The 15,477-nt window shown below is 34.2% G+C and overlaps 1 long non-coding RNA gene across 1 annotated transcript; it reads left to right on the top strand.

The window, feature by feature from the left end:
• The first annotated feature begins 14,412 nt into the window (after positions 1 to 14,412).
• LOC127796324 (uncharacterized) lies at positions 14,413 to 15,163 on the top strand. Its single transcript, XR_008021979.1, has 3 exons — positions 14,413 to 14,473; positions 14,552 to 14,609; positions 14,907 to 15,163. It is a non-coding gene; the product is annotated as an uncharacterized LOC127796324 (long non-coding RNA).
• Positions 15,164 to 15,477: the final 314 nt, after the last annotated feature.

Raw genomic sequence — 15,477 nt, 5'->3', positions numbered from 1 at the left:
GCCTATGCAAATTACTAGTTCCCTTCTCAAAAGAAATTTTACATGGATCCCTACCATTTTACTAGAATTACAATTAATTTGACAAGTGAAATTTATTTTATAAATTAATTTTATGTAGAAATTATTATGCTTCATGTGACATAAATTAAGATATAAAATTTAATTAAATTTTACAAACTTATATCAGTAAGAAATTCAAAGTTGAAATTTTATTGACAAAGGAAAGATTGCTAATGAGTAGTTTGGTTGAGAAATTTTGCTTGTTTTAGTTTTTTTTTTTCTTTGTAATTCATTTTTAAAATTTCACCTATTTTGAGAGAATTTGATTTAGTTGCGTTTAATTCCATAGAATTGAATTCTTAGAATTAAAATAAACTCATATTTTTATTTCAAACACAAAAATTAGAATTGAAAATGAATTAATTCCCAAACATGCTGTAAATTTACATTGCATTTTGAGGCAATCCTCATGACCTTGAGAAAATGTGCATTAATCATGCCATTAATCAACAGAGACAGAAAACAAAAGGAAACAGTAATAATAATGGAGATTTGTCTCCAAAAGAAAAAATTTCATTAAATTTGGATTAAGTTTTGAAGTAGAAAGAGAAGAAAAAATTGTAAATGTCTCGTCAACCCAATCATGGGGTCTCAACATCTTCATTAAATACACTTAGAACTAAAACATCAAAATGACAAGAATGCCATTGTTTGTGGAGCAGAAATAACAAACAAAGGGAAACAAAAATACAACAAGACTAACAACAAAATATAACCAAAATAATTTACATTCAACACAACTAAAATACTCTAATACTCCCCTCTCACAACAAAAAATCAACGTTTTGGCGAGGGAAAATTTTATCGCTAAAATATCAAAATTCGTCGCTAAATTTTTTAGCGACGGATTTAGTGATGGGTACCTTTCCGTTGCTAAAAATGGCATTGCTGAAATTTAGCAACGGGTATTTTTTAGTGACGGAATCAGCGACGGGAGTTGTACCCATCGCTAATTAGCAACGGATTTAGCGACGGGTGACAGGGTTAACCTGTCGCTAAATTTGAATTATTTTATTTAATTTTTTTATTTTTTAGCGATGGGGTTGAGCCTGTCGCTAAATTTTAATTTTTTTTATTTTTTAGGGACGGGGTTTAACCCATCGCTAAATTTAATTTTGTTTTATTTAATTTTTTTTTATTTTTTAGTGACAGGTCTGACCCCGTCACTAAATTTTATTTATTTTTATTTATTTTTTTTTATTTTTTAACGACGGGTGTGAGCAAGTCGCTAAATTTAAAATTTTTTTATTTAATTTTTAGCGACGAGACTGACCCCATCACTAATTTCGTCGCTAAATTCTATCCCAAAATTCAAAATTCAACGCGTGCCAGGTCTTGACTTACCCTCTGGGCGCCACGTGGCTACGTTTCTACTCGTCACGTGGCAACGGGATATTACTTCCCAAGCCATTAATCCCAAATTTTCTACCAAATTCAAACCCCAACCTCTCATGACCAAGTTTCGCGCGTGAGCTAGCTGATCTGAAAGCCTTCTTATTTATTGTTATACATAAAATATATTTATAATATTCTCTTCTAAATATTTTAGAATTATATTTATACACCAAAATTTCTTAAACTTATTTAATAATATTAATTTTAATATTAATGTTAGTAAAGGGATTTATATCAATTTTAAATTTATTTCATTATTAATTCAAATAAAACTTTATTAATTATTATATTAGTAGTAAAAAATTATGTTTTTATTTTAATTTCAATTTATAATATTTTTAAAAATTATTAATTTAATTTTTACTAATATTAATGTTAGTAAAAATTATTATGATATGTTTAAATGTAAAATTTTTAATTTTTACTTATTCTTTTTACTTTTTTAACGACAGGGTGACCCCATCGCTATATTTTGATTTTTATTTTTTAGCGACTGAAGCACCCATTCTAAATTTAATTTTTTTTATTTAATTTTTTTTTTGTAGCGACGGGGTTGACCCCATCGCAAAACTTTTTTTAGTGACGGGATTGGCCCCGTCGCAAAATTTTAATTTTTTTTATTTTTAGCGACGGATTGGTCCCGTCGCTAAATTTTTTATTTTTTATTTTTTAGCGATGGGATTTTCCCCGTAGCTAAATTTTAATTAATTTTTTTTTTTATTTTTTAGTGACGGGATTCTTCCCGTCGCTAAATTTTATTTTTATTTTTTAGCGACACGATTGACCTCATCACTAAATTTTAATTAATTTATTTTTTTTTAATTTTTTAGCGACGAGTTGACCAATTGCTAAATTTATTAATTTATTTATTTTATTTTTAACGATAGGGTTGAGCCCGTTGCTAAATTTGAATTATTTTATTTAATTTTTTTTGATTTTTTAGCAACGGGTTGATCTCGTCGCTAAATTTTAATTTATATATTTTTTTTAGCAACGGGATTGGCCCCGTTGCTAAATTTTATTTTTTAGCCACAGAATTTTTCCCGTCGCTAAATTTTAATTAATTTTGTTTTAATTTTTTAGCTACGGGTTGACCCCATCACTAAATTTTAATTAATTTTATTTATTTATTTTTTTTAGGAACGAGGTTTTGCACGTCGCTAAATTTGAATTATTTTATTTAAATTATTTTTATTTTTTAGTGATGGGGTTAAGCTTGTCGCTAAATTTGAATTATTTTATTTAATTTTTTTTATTTTTTAGTGACAGGTTGATCCCGTCGCTAAATTTTAATTCTTTTATTTAATTTTTTTAAATTTGTTTTTATTTTTTAGAGACGGGGTTGAGCCCGTTACTAAATTTTAATTTTTTTATTTAATTTTTTTTATTTTTTAGCGATGGAAATTCCATCACTAAATTTAGTGACGGGGTTTTCGTCGCTAAATTTAAAAAATATATAAAAAAAATTAGCGACGAAATTTCGTTGCTATCCGTCTCTAATTAGCAATGAAATAATTTCGTCACTAAATTCCGTTGCTAAAATACATTTTTCTTGTAGTGTCTCAAGATGGACTATGAACATTGATAATAGCCATCTTGGAAAGCAAATTAAACAACTGAGCAACAGTTAAAAGCTTTGTAAATACGCCAGCCAGTTGATGCTGAGTACAAATGGGAAGAAGGTTGAACAAGCTAGCAGCCAGCTTGTCCCGAACCAAATGACAATCGATCTAGATGTGTTTGGTGCGTTCATGAAAAATCGGGTTGGACGCAATGTGGACAGTAGCCTAATTGTCACAAAAGAATAAAGTATGAGGTGTAAGACAAATCTAAAAATCAGAAAGAAGCTAAGTGAGTCAAAATATTTGAATAACAATAGAGGCAAGTGCTTGATATTCTACTTCAGCAAATGATCTAGAAACTGTACTTTGCTTTTTAGCCTTCTATGAGACTAAATAATCACCAATAAAAACACATAAACCTGTAATGGAATGCCTAGAATTCGGAGAAGACCCCAATCTGCATCAGAAAAAGCCCAAATTTGCAAAGAAGAAGCTGTAGAAAATAATAATCCTTCTCCATAAGTACCCTTTAGGTATTGTAGATGATGTGCAGCATCAAGATGTGGTTTTCTAGGCTGAGATACATATTGACTAAGTTTATGGACAACAAATGTAATATCAAGCCGAGAAATATTCAAATAAAGTAATCGACCAATAAGGCATCTATAAACCGAAGGATTCTCAAGTAAATCACCATCATAATTACTTAGTTTAATGTTTGGTATCATAGGTAAAGTAGCAGGTTTATTGTAGAGAAAACTAGTGTCCTCAAGCAATTGCGAAGTGTAATGCCACTGGGAGAAAAAAATACCTTTAGTGGATTAATTGAGTAATTTCGAGGCCAAGAAAATACCTCAAGCATCCAAGATCTTTAAGTTTGAACTGCCCATGAAGAAAAGTCTTAAGAGAATCTATAGCTACAAGATCACAACCCGTAATAATAATGTCATCAACATAGACAAGTAGAGCAACAAAGGATGCACCAAAACCCTTAGTAAACAATGAATAATTGGATTTGGATTCATGAAAACCATGAGATATGAAGGCAGTGGAAAATTTTGAAAACCATTAGCGAGAAACTTGTTTGAGCCCGTATATGGATTTATAAAGCTTGCACACCAAACGTTCCCCCTGTTTTGGAGTAGGAACTTGAAACTTATACCCGAGAGGGGGGTCCATATAAACTTCTTCAAAAAAGTCACCATTAAGAAAAGCATTGTTGACATCTAATTAAACAAGAGACCACTTATTGATAGCAGCTAAAGCAAGGACCTTAATAGTTACTAATTTTGAAATAGGAGAGAATGTATCAAAGAAGTCCAATCCCTCTTGTTGGGTATATCCCTTAGCAATTAAATAAGCTTTGTGCTTTTCAATTGTACCATTATATTTGTATTTTATCTTGTAAACCCACTTACAACTGATTTAGGCTTATCATGAGGCAATGGAACAACAAACTAAGTATAGTCATATACATGGCATCTAATTCAACTTTCATATCATCTCTCCGATGAGCATATGGCACTACTTGATTGAGAAAAAATAATCTATAAGGGGCAGACAAAGATAAATAAGAAAGATAATGGTGTATAGGATAGGAAGATTTAGAATCAGGAATATGGGTGTTGGTCAACAAATTGCAATGATAGTCTTGCAAATAAGAAGGAGGCCTACTTATTCAAGAAGACCTACGAATTGGAACATCATGAAAAGAAAAAGAGTTGGAAAATTCAGGTTCTAGCAAAGCTGAAGGACTATCATTATTTGAAACATGTTTGAATGAAAAAGAAGGAGAATCAAGACTTGAATGAGGCAAAACTAAATTAGGAAATGGATCTATGACCTCATTATTTGAGCTGACTAAATGAAAAGGAAATATAGTTTCATGGAAAACCACATCACGGGATAAAAATACAATTTTGGAAGTAATGTTATAAACTTTGTAACCTTTCATACTAGGAGGATAGTCAAGAAACACACAGGTAATAGCACGAGGATGGAATTTTGTTCTATGGGCAACCAATGTAGAAGCAAAACAAAAGCTACTAAAAGTGCAAAAAAAAGAATAGCCAACAGGTTTCTTGTATAAAAGTTGATAAAAAAAAGACTAATTTTTCAAAATACGAGCATGAATTCTATTGATCAGGAAAGTGGTAGTTAAGATGCAGTCACCCTAGAATGAAATAGGGATTCTAGACTGAAACAACAATGCTCTAGCGACACTAAAAGATGTTAATGCTTACATTCTACTATAGAATTTTATTCAAGCCTTTCCACACAGGAAAATTGGTGTATCACCCTTTTTTCATCAAAATAATCATGAAAATTGAGCTCAAGAGCATTATCAAACATAAATTTCTTTATCCTTGTGTTAAACCGAGTCTCTACCATAGAGAAGAATTTAGGAATAATATGCTGAGTTCTAACCTAGTCAAGAGGGGGGGTGAATTGACACCTTTTCAAAACTCTAATGCAAAACTTATCCACGTATATATATGAGAAAACAAATTTAATACAAACCAAAATTATAGTTGAGAGTACGAGAGCACTTAAATACTAGATGGATAATATGATATCCGTCGGCTGTGCTAGTATGTGCTTTGGTCCAAAATACTCTTAAAATTATAACTTGGTGAAAACAAGTTATTTGAATGCACACAATAACAAGTCTTTAAATAAACCAAATGGAATATTGAATGAGTACAAAGAATGATCAATTAAAGCAAATCAGAATATAATCAAAATAACCAACAAGAATGTAGGCCTTAGGGTTTGGCCACTTTAGATAGCACAAGACCAAAAACAAACAAGTATAATCAAGCAAGAATAAGTAAGGAGTGAAGAGAAGAAGAACACAGCGATGTATAGTGGTTCGACCTTTATGGCTTACATCCACTACCTAAGGATTTTCTTCTTAGGATTTTCAAACCAAATCCACTATATGAAACTTTTGTTACAACCACCGAAGCTTTCACTTGGCTTCACCACCACCAAACTACTTCTGGAGTCTCACATTCACTAGTTTGGATTTTATACGCTCTTTACAAGATACAAGAATAGTAGAGATTGAGAAATATGGTTCTCTCAAAAATAATACAATGAAGCGTAGAGAACTCTCTTAGTTTTCTCTCAAGAAGATAGAGGAAGATAAAGATTTAGAGAGAATGAAAATCTCGGCTAATAATGTAGAAAATAATAGGGCTTCCAAAAGTTGTTCCAAAGCCTTCAAGAGACCCTTTTATATAGTGTTAGAGCAGTCTTTCCTTGATCAATCTCAGCCTTTCATGTGTCAAGTCTTGAAGCCAATCTCAGCCCTTCATATTGAATTCTTGATTTACCTTCAATAATCAGCTAACTTGATTGATCATCAAGACCTTTGACTTTTGTTGATCTCCAATCAGCCTTGAATGAGCAAATCAATTCCACTAATGCATGGCTGATTTTAAGGATTAAAATATCATCAAAACCTTTCATAATTCTTGCAAAATCGACAATAAATAAGAAATGATCAATTCTGACTTCTAGTTGATTTTCAAACACATTTGATTGTGCAATTGACCCCTTAGCTTCCAGAACAAGCATAGCTAATTTGAAATTTGAATTTAAACCTCCAAATGGTGTAAAATCCATCCAAATATTCTCAAATAATAAAGTAAATTTGTCCAACAATGAAGATATCAATTATAGCTTCAAAAGCTCATAATTGATCAAGTTTTCATACTAAAAATGTTGACAAGTAGAGAATCAATTTGTGTAGCTGAATATATGCAAGATATCCTTTGAATATTCTCCTATAATGAAGATATCAATTAGCCATTATGAGTAGAATACTTGATTCCATGATTTGAGTCTCCATATCCTTTTAATGAGAGAGAATCAGCAATAAAGGAAAGTAATATCAATCAAGGTTTAATTTTCAAACCTTAATTTCCTCCATTAATGTTGAACAATAATGCTGAATCTTTAACTTCTCCATTTGAATACAATTCAAAAAATTCTTCCATATTTAATTGAGTAGAGGAGCTTTTAGGAACTTTTAAATTTACTCCATGATTCTCTTACCATATTTAGACAAACGAGAAGATGTAGCCTAGTGAGTGTGCTCCACGTGGCTGCCATGTCATCAAAATACCACGTTAACAATGCCATATCTCCAAGATATGTATATGGCAACTCCATATAGTGGACTACTCCAATCTTTTCAAAAACTTCCATATAAATCTTTTGAACTTTCCATATATGAACAAGAATTCCACATATATATATATCTTCTAGACTTTCCATTCCAAGAAAAAATTTCCATACATAGCTCCAATACTCAAATCTCTAGGAAGCTCTCTAAAAACTTGTTTTCATATATAATGAAATCTCTAGAGAACAGCTTTGTAAACCTTATGAAGGCTCCATGCTTTGTTAGTACATAAAATATAAATGAACATTCACATTCAAACATGTCAATCATCAATCATCAAAATCTACACTCAACATAATAGCCTTAGCATCATACTTTTGTCTCATCAAGAAAACCCAAGTGTACTGTGTACAGTTATCCACTATGGTGCAGAAATATCTATAACTAGCATACGTTGAAATAGAGAGACATGTACCTAATGCTTGATCTTGGGAAGCATCAGGTTATGCTCGAGCCTTAGCCATATTCAAATGAGGAGTTAATATTTTTAACAATTGCTGAAACTATGTAGGGCTCAATGTCTGCATAGGGTCTCCCCATAACCTGAGGAATATTAGACAAATTTTGATGATGAGTATCACATACTTGTCCAACAATAGGTTTCGCTTGATTAGAATTCACTTGGTTTGGGTTATTTTGCTTATACTTATATTCAGAGGGATAACTGTGTAATTTGTAGCACTTGTCAATGGTATATGACCATGAAGGCCACGATGAGTACATAATGGTCTGTCTTTCTTCACAAACCGACTTTGATTATTTTTACGCACTTCATGTTTTACATTGAACAAAACATAATCATTCACAGTATTGTGATGAACTACAATCCTCTATTTCTCTTCTTGAGTGATCAGGGAAAAGACCTTATTAATTGGGGGAATGGGATCCATAAGTAATATTTAACCCCTAACCTGAGCATAGGATTCACTTAGCCCCATTAATAACGATATGACATAATCTATTTGATAATAATCCTGAAGAGTTTTGACACCACCACATGAACAAGAACAACTCACCCTATAGAGAGTAAGCTCCTCCCAAATTGATTTCAACTTCGTATGGTATGCACTAACAGACAATTATCCTTGAGTTAAGTTCATTAATTCACGTTTCAGTTCGATAACATGAGGACCATTATTTTGTTGGAATCGTTCCTTAAGTTCTAACTGGATCTCATGTGTAAAATTGAAAAAAATCACACTAACAGATATGTCTTTGAAAACAGAATTCAATAACCATGATATCACAATACTATTGTTTCGAATCCAAGCGTTAAGTAGGATATGATCATCACCTGGTGATCTTGAGATAGTGCCATTAACGAAACCAACTTTATTATTTATCGGTAGGGCAATGAGCATCGCTCGACTCCATGACACATAGTTCTCCCCCATCAATGGTTGAAACACTAGGAGAAGGCTAGGACCATATGAATGGTGAAGGTAATACGGACTAAATCTATCGTCAATGGTAGGAACATTCATAGACGAGGAGGGTAAATCTGGATATGTTGCCATCTAATATGATGAAAGAACAGATTTGAAGAAAATAACTGATCTAGGGTAGATCATTAAGAAGAGAAAGCGAATAGATTGTAACGCCCCACCTCTTCAGGGCATTAAAATTTATGTTAGGATTGTTTTTTCATACATACTAAAATCTCCCAACATAATCATATAAGAGTAACATTCCCAAAATGGAATTAGGGAACAATAAACTTAATCATAAACGGAAGTAGAATCAAAACCTAAAGATCTCTCAATTTAATACATAAAAGATTCATACATTCACATCACTTCGTCCAACATAATATTACAATAATAGTTTAAAACCAAATATGAAACCAACTGAAATATTGGTCCTAGCCTTGGCATAGGACCCACAAAAACTTCCATGATGCTTATGCCTAGATCACTCCCTTACCTTTCCGATTGCTCGTCTCGCCTGAAATGTGAAATATTCCAAGGACAGATATCCAACATTAGAAAATGATCTTCTAAGAGAGGGTTAAAATAACATGTATGCATGATGCATGAACTCACATAACAGATACCCTAGTGTAATTTCCCTAGCAAACCAGCCTGGCACGGAACCCTAGCTAGGTAGTAGTCCCGACCTGCTTACAAAGTACTCCTAACGTTGTTCCAACAAATATCATTGGGGAATTACACCTACATTATCGGGGTGACATCTTATCCCATGCACAAGTATCAATATGTCAACAATATCATGTCATGAGAAGAGTCACGTTTATCGATGCAACAGTATATACACAAATATGACAATATGTTTGCAAATTTCATAATACTTAGAAATTTTCGAGAATAGGATGCATGGTAAAGAAAAATCTCGTCACATATAAACTAGACCATCCAGGCCCAATCTTGGTCCTCTTTATGAACCCAATCTTGGCCTAGAGCTAGCCTACCATGACATCATTACAATTCCCACTAGCTATCTGTGCGGCCGCCTCAGATCCTGCCCTCATTAATGGCGGATCCCATTCACATTAATGAGGGTCCCTTCGACACCATGCTACCATCTGGAAACCTCCACGAGTATCGGATAGTTAGTCTCATCACCTACAAACGCATGTTGAATGCATGCAAAAGGACACCTCCTCCTTCTATATCAACTAGTTATCTTTAGAGTCAAGGTATGTTCTAACATTTGACCTACTAATACACTGTCTCTCTTTACTTTCTTACTCACTCGAGCGTCGGAGTGCTTGCAAGTGCCAGCCGCCCCCCAGACAGACCCGTCGCTGGAGCCAGTGCCCTGCCTTCAATCGTCCTCTTTTGGTCATGAAGGAATATAAACGTTTGAGATAAAATCACTCACCTTTCAAAATAAGATTTAAAACACCTCAAAAAAATGTGCACTGCCTCTATTTGCATGCTAAGCCACAAAAAATTGCACAATCACTCAATCTTGAGCTACAAAGCACCCTATTCATCATATTTATTCAAATAAATATTAAACCCTATTTTCCACAATTTCTTTCTATTTTTCTCCAATTTTCTTCTCTAATATTCCAAAATAAATACCTATTCAAACATTTTTTCAAATATTTTTGCACTAAAATTCCTAAAATATTTTTCTAAGAATTTAAAAAAAAATCAAAAATTACCTGCTTGGCACGCACCTTCACGTGCCTAGTGCATGAGTTGCGAGTGAGGACTGGCACGTGTAACCCACGTGTCGATCGTCTTCTCCAACCCCAGTACATCGGCAATGTTGGCTGATGTTATTGGCTTGTTCTTGTAATACCCCATGTTTGTATAAGGTCGCCACGTAATTTCGATAAGTTTAGAATATCGAAAAATTGGCTTAATAACAGTTATAAGTACCGAATCGACTACAGGGAATGCCTCGGAGTGAAATTGTCTAAGGAAAATCATATGGTTTCGATGAGCGTTTCGAGATAGGATTTATGGTATCAAAAGAAATCGAATTGGGAACAATTTTCGGTACAGCTAAAATACAGCTGCTAATTAGGCTGTAAAACCGAATCATTGTAGGAGACTCCCAAAAAATCAACGGAACCCTAGGAGGGCTCCGATTTTGTGTAATGAGTAACCCTTCAGTGATTTTAGGATGAAACGATAGCCCGGTAAGGACAATAGGGCGAAATCATCCTTTTCAACTAAGAATTGGATTAATAATTTTGCATTTTTAGTATTGTAATGCAAATAAATTCGATATTTAAGGGTATAGTTGCAATTAGAAAATTGTTCTAATAAATTTATGATTTGAGGTTTAAATGTATAAAATTATTGTTAACATAGTATAATATATAACATTATATATATATTGATATATATGTACGTAGCTGGGCGTCTCTGTAAGAATTTTATGGCCGAGATTTGCGCAAGACTGAAGGGATTTTAGCAGGATTTAGGGAGAGATATGGCAACTAGAATTAAGGAAGAGGCAGCGAGATTAGAGGGAAAAAAAAACAATGAGATTTGTGGAAATTTTCTGATTAAGTGCGTGGTGGGCAAGCTTGTAACAGTGATATATATATATATATATTTATACAGATGGAGTGGTGGCCAAGGCGCTGTGGCTATAAATTGGAATTCATTTTGCCGATTAAGAGCAGCAAGCAAGTGGGAGATTGAGAGAGAGAGAGAGAGATTGAGAGAGTTGTAGAGGGAGGAAGCAAGGGCTGATTCGGTGATGGCAGTGAGTGGCCGAGAGCTGCCAAAATTACCGAGAGAGTGAGGGCATGGAGTGAGAGCTTGGCTGAGTGAAGATAGTAGCCGAGGGAAGCCGCGACGGAAGCTCACAAGAGCTGCGAGCAGCAGGTGGAAGCAAGTGAGGCAGCCATGGCTGCGCGCTACAAGCAGGTCGCGGGCGGAGCTAGGTTGGGCGAGCGAGCAGCGGTGGCCGGTGAAGCGGCCAAGGGCGATGGCAGTGCAGCTGAAGGTGGCGGTGCGTGGCGGAGGCAAGCTGCAGCCGAGGAGCTGGTGCGTGTGTGCGTTGCGGGCTAGTTGTGCATAAGAGCTCAGCCGAGCGCGCATGCCTGTGCACGGGTGTGGTGAGAAGAAGAAGAAGAAGAATGAGGAGAAGAGAAAAGAAGAAAGAAAAAAAGAAAGAAGAAAAGAATGAAGAGGGCATGGCTGTGCGCGGATGAAGGAAGTGGATAAGAAGATGAATAGTAGAAAAAAAAAGAAGAAAAAAAAAAAGGAAAAATTTCGGAAAAATCCTAGAAAATTCTAGAAAAATAGAATTTGGATATTTGCAAATATTTCAGAGATTTTGGGTGAGAAAATAGTTCGAGCACGCATTTCGAGGATATGGCACGCATACCGAGGAAGTCGGGGAGGCTAAGTCAAGGTAAGTAAAATTTCTTAAAAAAAATTAGAAATTTAAGAATATTATTTTATGAATTGTCATAGAAGTATATTTGAGAAAATATTTTAGAAATATTTAGTTTGGATTTATTGAGAAAAATTAGGAAGAAATAGAAAGAAAATTAAAGAAAATGTCAGAAATTATGGAAAAAATAAGTTTTAATGTTTATTTAAATAATTATGGTGATTAGGATACTGTAAGGCTGATGTTGAAGAGACTCATACAAATTTTGAGGTTAGCACGCAAATCAAGGCAAGACACGAATATTAAGGTAAGTGGTACTTCCCAATTAAAGTTTGTTTTATGGAAAATGGTTGGGTTGTAAGTGATTTATGTTCCTCAAAAATGTTTTCATCATATTGACATGCCCTGATATGTGTAACGCCCCACTTTTTCGGGCGCGTTATAAATTTGGACAATTCCGGGACAATAAATTTTTTCTTTCAAACTTAATTCTAAATCACATCATAAATCGAATCTGTCCCAGAATCCCCATACATTGATTTCGAAAGAGAATCATTATATACACCAAATGCGGAAGCAAAGATCGAAACCTGATATCTTAACATTAATTATAAATAAATTCTTACATCTTCAACATTCCTCAAAATGTTCAGAATCTAAAGTAGTAGAACTTAAATACATGGGCTACATAACATACATTTCATTCTTCATGCACCCTGCTAAGTGCCATTTCATACCTCATTTATCTTCGAATCTACTACAATCTCCACCTGGAACGTTTGAATATTCCAGAGGCAAAAACTCAAGTTAGATGATGAATCATCTAAGTAAGGGTACATAATATGTGTGTAAGCAATGTCTTACCTCGTAGGTGTCAACTGCACCCCTCATGCTACCTACCATTTTTGCGGCCCTCTCTTTCGAAGCCGAGGTGTATGGGTGCACCCTTGGTAAAGTAGTGGTTCCAGTTTGTACCCCCTACGGCCTCAAATGCGAGTGATCAATGATATCAACGTGTATTTATGCATTTCATAGTCATGTTATGTATGCAGTCTACATGAATGGATACATATCAGGGCATGTCACTATGATGAAAACATTTTCGAGGAACATAAATGTAACACCCGGTGTTACAGGTGTTAAAAGAATGAGAAAGAAAGTGAGAAAATTCCAAAAATGCCCTTGAGAAGGTGTTGGATCCTTGAGATTGAGGGTGTTCTATGAGAGGGGTATTTTGGTACTTTGGATAGTGAAATCCAATATAAAGGGTATTTTGGTAAATTAAAAATAATTCCTATGTGGAATTAGGTATGTAAGTGAATAAAATCCCAATTTGGTGTTTATGTGGAGATATATGGGATTAATAAATTCACAAGGGATATTTGGGAATTTTGGAATTTAATTCCATAAAGGAATTTAATTATGGAATATTAGGAAAATGGTGGATATTCAATTATGTGGTAAAGTAATTAATTTTTCCCTATATTAGAGAATAAATGTGGTGATGCCACATGGATGGAGGAGATTAGAACTTGGAAGCCAAGGTTGTGTCTTGGAGTGACACATGGCATTTTGTGGTCCAAGTTAAATGAGAGATTAAATTAAATGCAAAAAGAAATGCTAAAAGGGTCTTTCAAGCATTTAATGAGAGGCATGATTATATGGATTAAAGAAAATCCAAAAGAAAATGGTAAATGGTCACCATTAATGCCTTGGAAAATATGAGAGTTAAATAAATCAAAAAGGAAAATGGGAAAATGGTCTCCCATTAATGCTTTAGAAATTATGAGATTTATTTAAATGAGAAAGAAAGCATTTATGTCTTTCAAGGTGGTCTCTCATGTGATGGTGGAAAATTGTCCCATTAAATTAAATGGGAAAGAAATTTATTTATGTCATTCAAGTGTGATGGTTATGAAAATAGTCCCATTAATTTAAATGGGAAAGAAAGGATATTTCAAAGGATGAGATTAATTCTTGAAATGGGAAAGTGATCCAAGGGTTGCCATTAAATCTTGGTAGTTGGCATGGATTGCCAAATGGGTGGAGAGATTTTAAAGAGAAATGATTGGAAGGTGGAGATTTAATCTCCAAATTAAATCAAAGGTTAGGATTAAAACCTAGCAAAGCACATGGATTGTGCTTCCTCTGGATGGCTAAGATGTTGTCTTGTAAAGTGAGAAAAGATCCAATGGTGGATTTTAAGCAAGACTTAATGCCATGGATTGTATTAGTTTGGAGGGTGATGATTTATTCTCACCAAATAAATCTAATGGCTATGATGCATTCTTGAAATATGAGGGAACTAGTATAAAATGGCAAGAAGGGAAGTCTTGGTTTCCTTTGGCCATTTGGAGAAAGAAATGAAGAACGAAAGAAAGAAAGGGAGATAAGAAAGTCTCCCATAGAAGAAAAAGTGAAGAAGAAGAGAAGAAATCAAGTAAGTGCATTCTTCCTTTCTTTATTTAGTGTTTTTTTTATCTAAAGAAAGTGAGTTCTTATTTGAATGCCATTTTAGATGGGAGAAAATGAAGATGGAAGCTCTCTTGAAATGGAGATTTAATATTCAAGAAGAGGTAAGGGATGGCCCCATGGGAGGGTGGCCTTGCAATGGATTTTAAATATGTTTCATAAATGTATATGTTGCATTTGGCATGTTCTTTTATGTTCATGAGACTTATGGCCATAGGTTAGTTGGGAACATGGTTGAAATGGTGGATTGATGCCTCTAACCTTGGAGGGTTGTGAGGGCAAAGAAACCTAGCCACACTTGCATGCATTTGGCATCATATAATCTTGTTATGTTCATATTTATTTTGCATTGCACCCTTATTGAGCTTAATAGCTCATGAGGTTTTTACCCTCACATGTAGGTTGTGAAAGCATGGTAAAGTAAAGCAAATGGTGGAATGGCATGTGGGAGGATGGAAAGAAGATTCAAGTGCATGTTATGGCCTATGGAAGCCTATGTTGTTATGTTTGATTTATGAGATGTAAACTTGTTTGGTTGGTGATGGCTTATTCAAGCCTAAGATCATGTATGTAATTTATATTTTAGGATGTTTGATTTTATTGTGAAATGAGGCATTGGCTTAAGGCATATTGAAGCCTAGGTTGGGTGAAAGCCTCATTGTTGGGTATGTTGTGGGAAGCAACCAAGATGTAAGTAAAGGATTTTTTTGTTGGAAAAATTAGTAGGTGTTTGATGTATGTTGTGGAAGCATCAAGAATATAGTTTAAGCCTTAATTATGGAGAATAATAGGCTAAAATTGAAAGGATGTGAAGTATTTTTCATTCATTTAAATTTCTGGAAAATTTGGGGTTTTATAGCCCAAAGAAAAAAAAAAAAAAAAAGAGAAAAGAAGTGAAGAGTCAGCTGGAGGTAGCTGAAGCGGGCAGCAGGAGTTTGCAGGCGCGCGCGTGGGGGCGCTGGTGCGCACGCG

The sequence above is a fragment of the Diospyros lotus genome, chromosome 3, assembly GCF_014633365.1.
Source record: "Diospyros lotus cultivar Yz01 chromosome 3, ASM1463336v1, whole genome shotgun sequence".
Taxonomy (NCBI): Eukaryota; Viridiplantae; Streptophyta; class Magnoliopsida; order Ericales; family Ebenaceae; genus Diospyros; species Diospyros lotus.
This window is presented reverse-complemented; position numbering and strand designations above follow the sequence as displayed.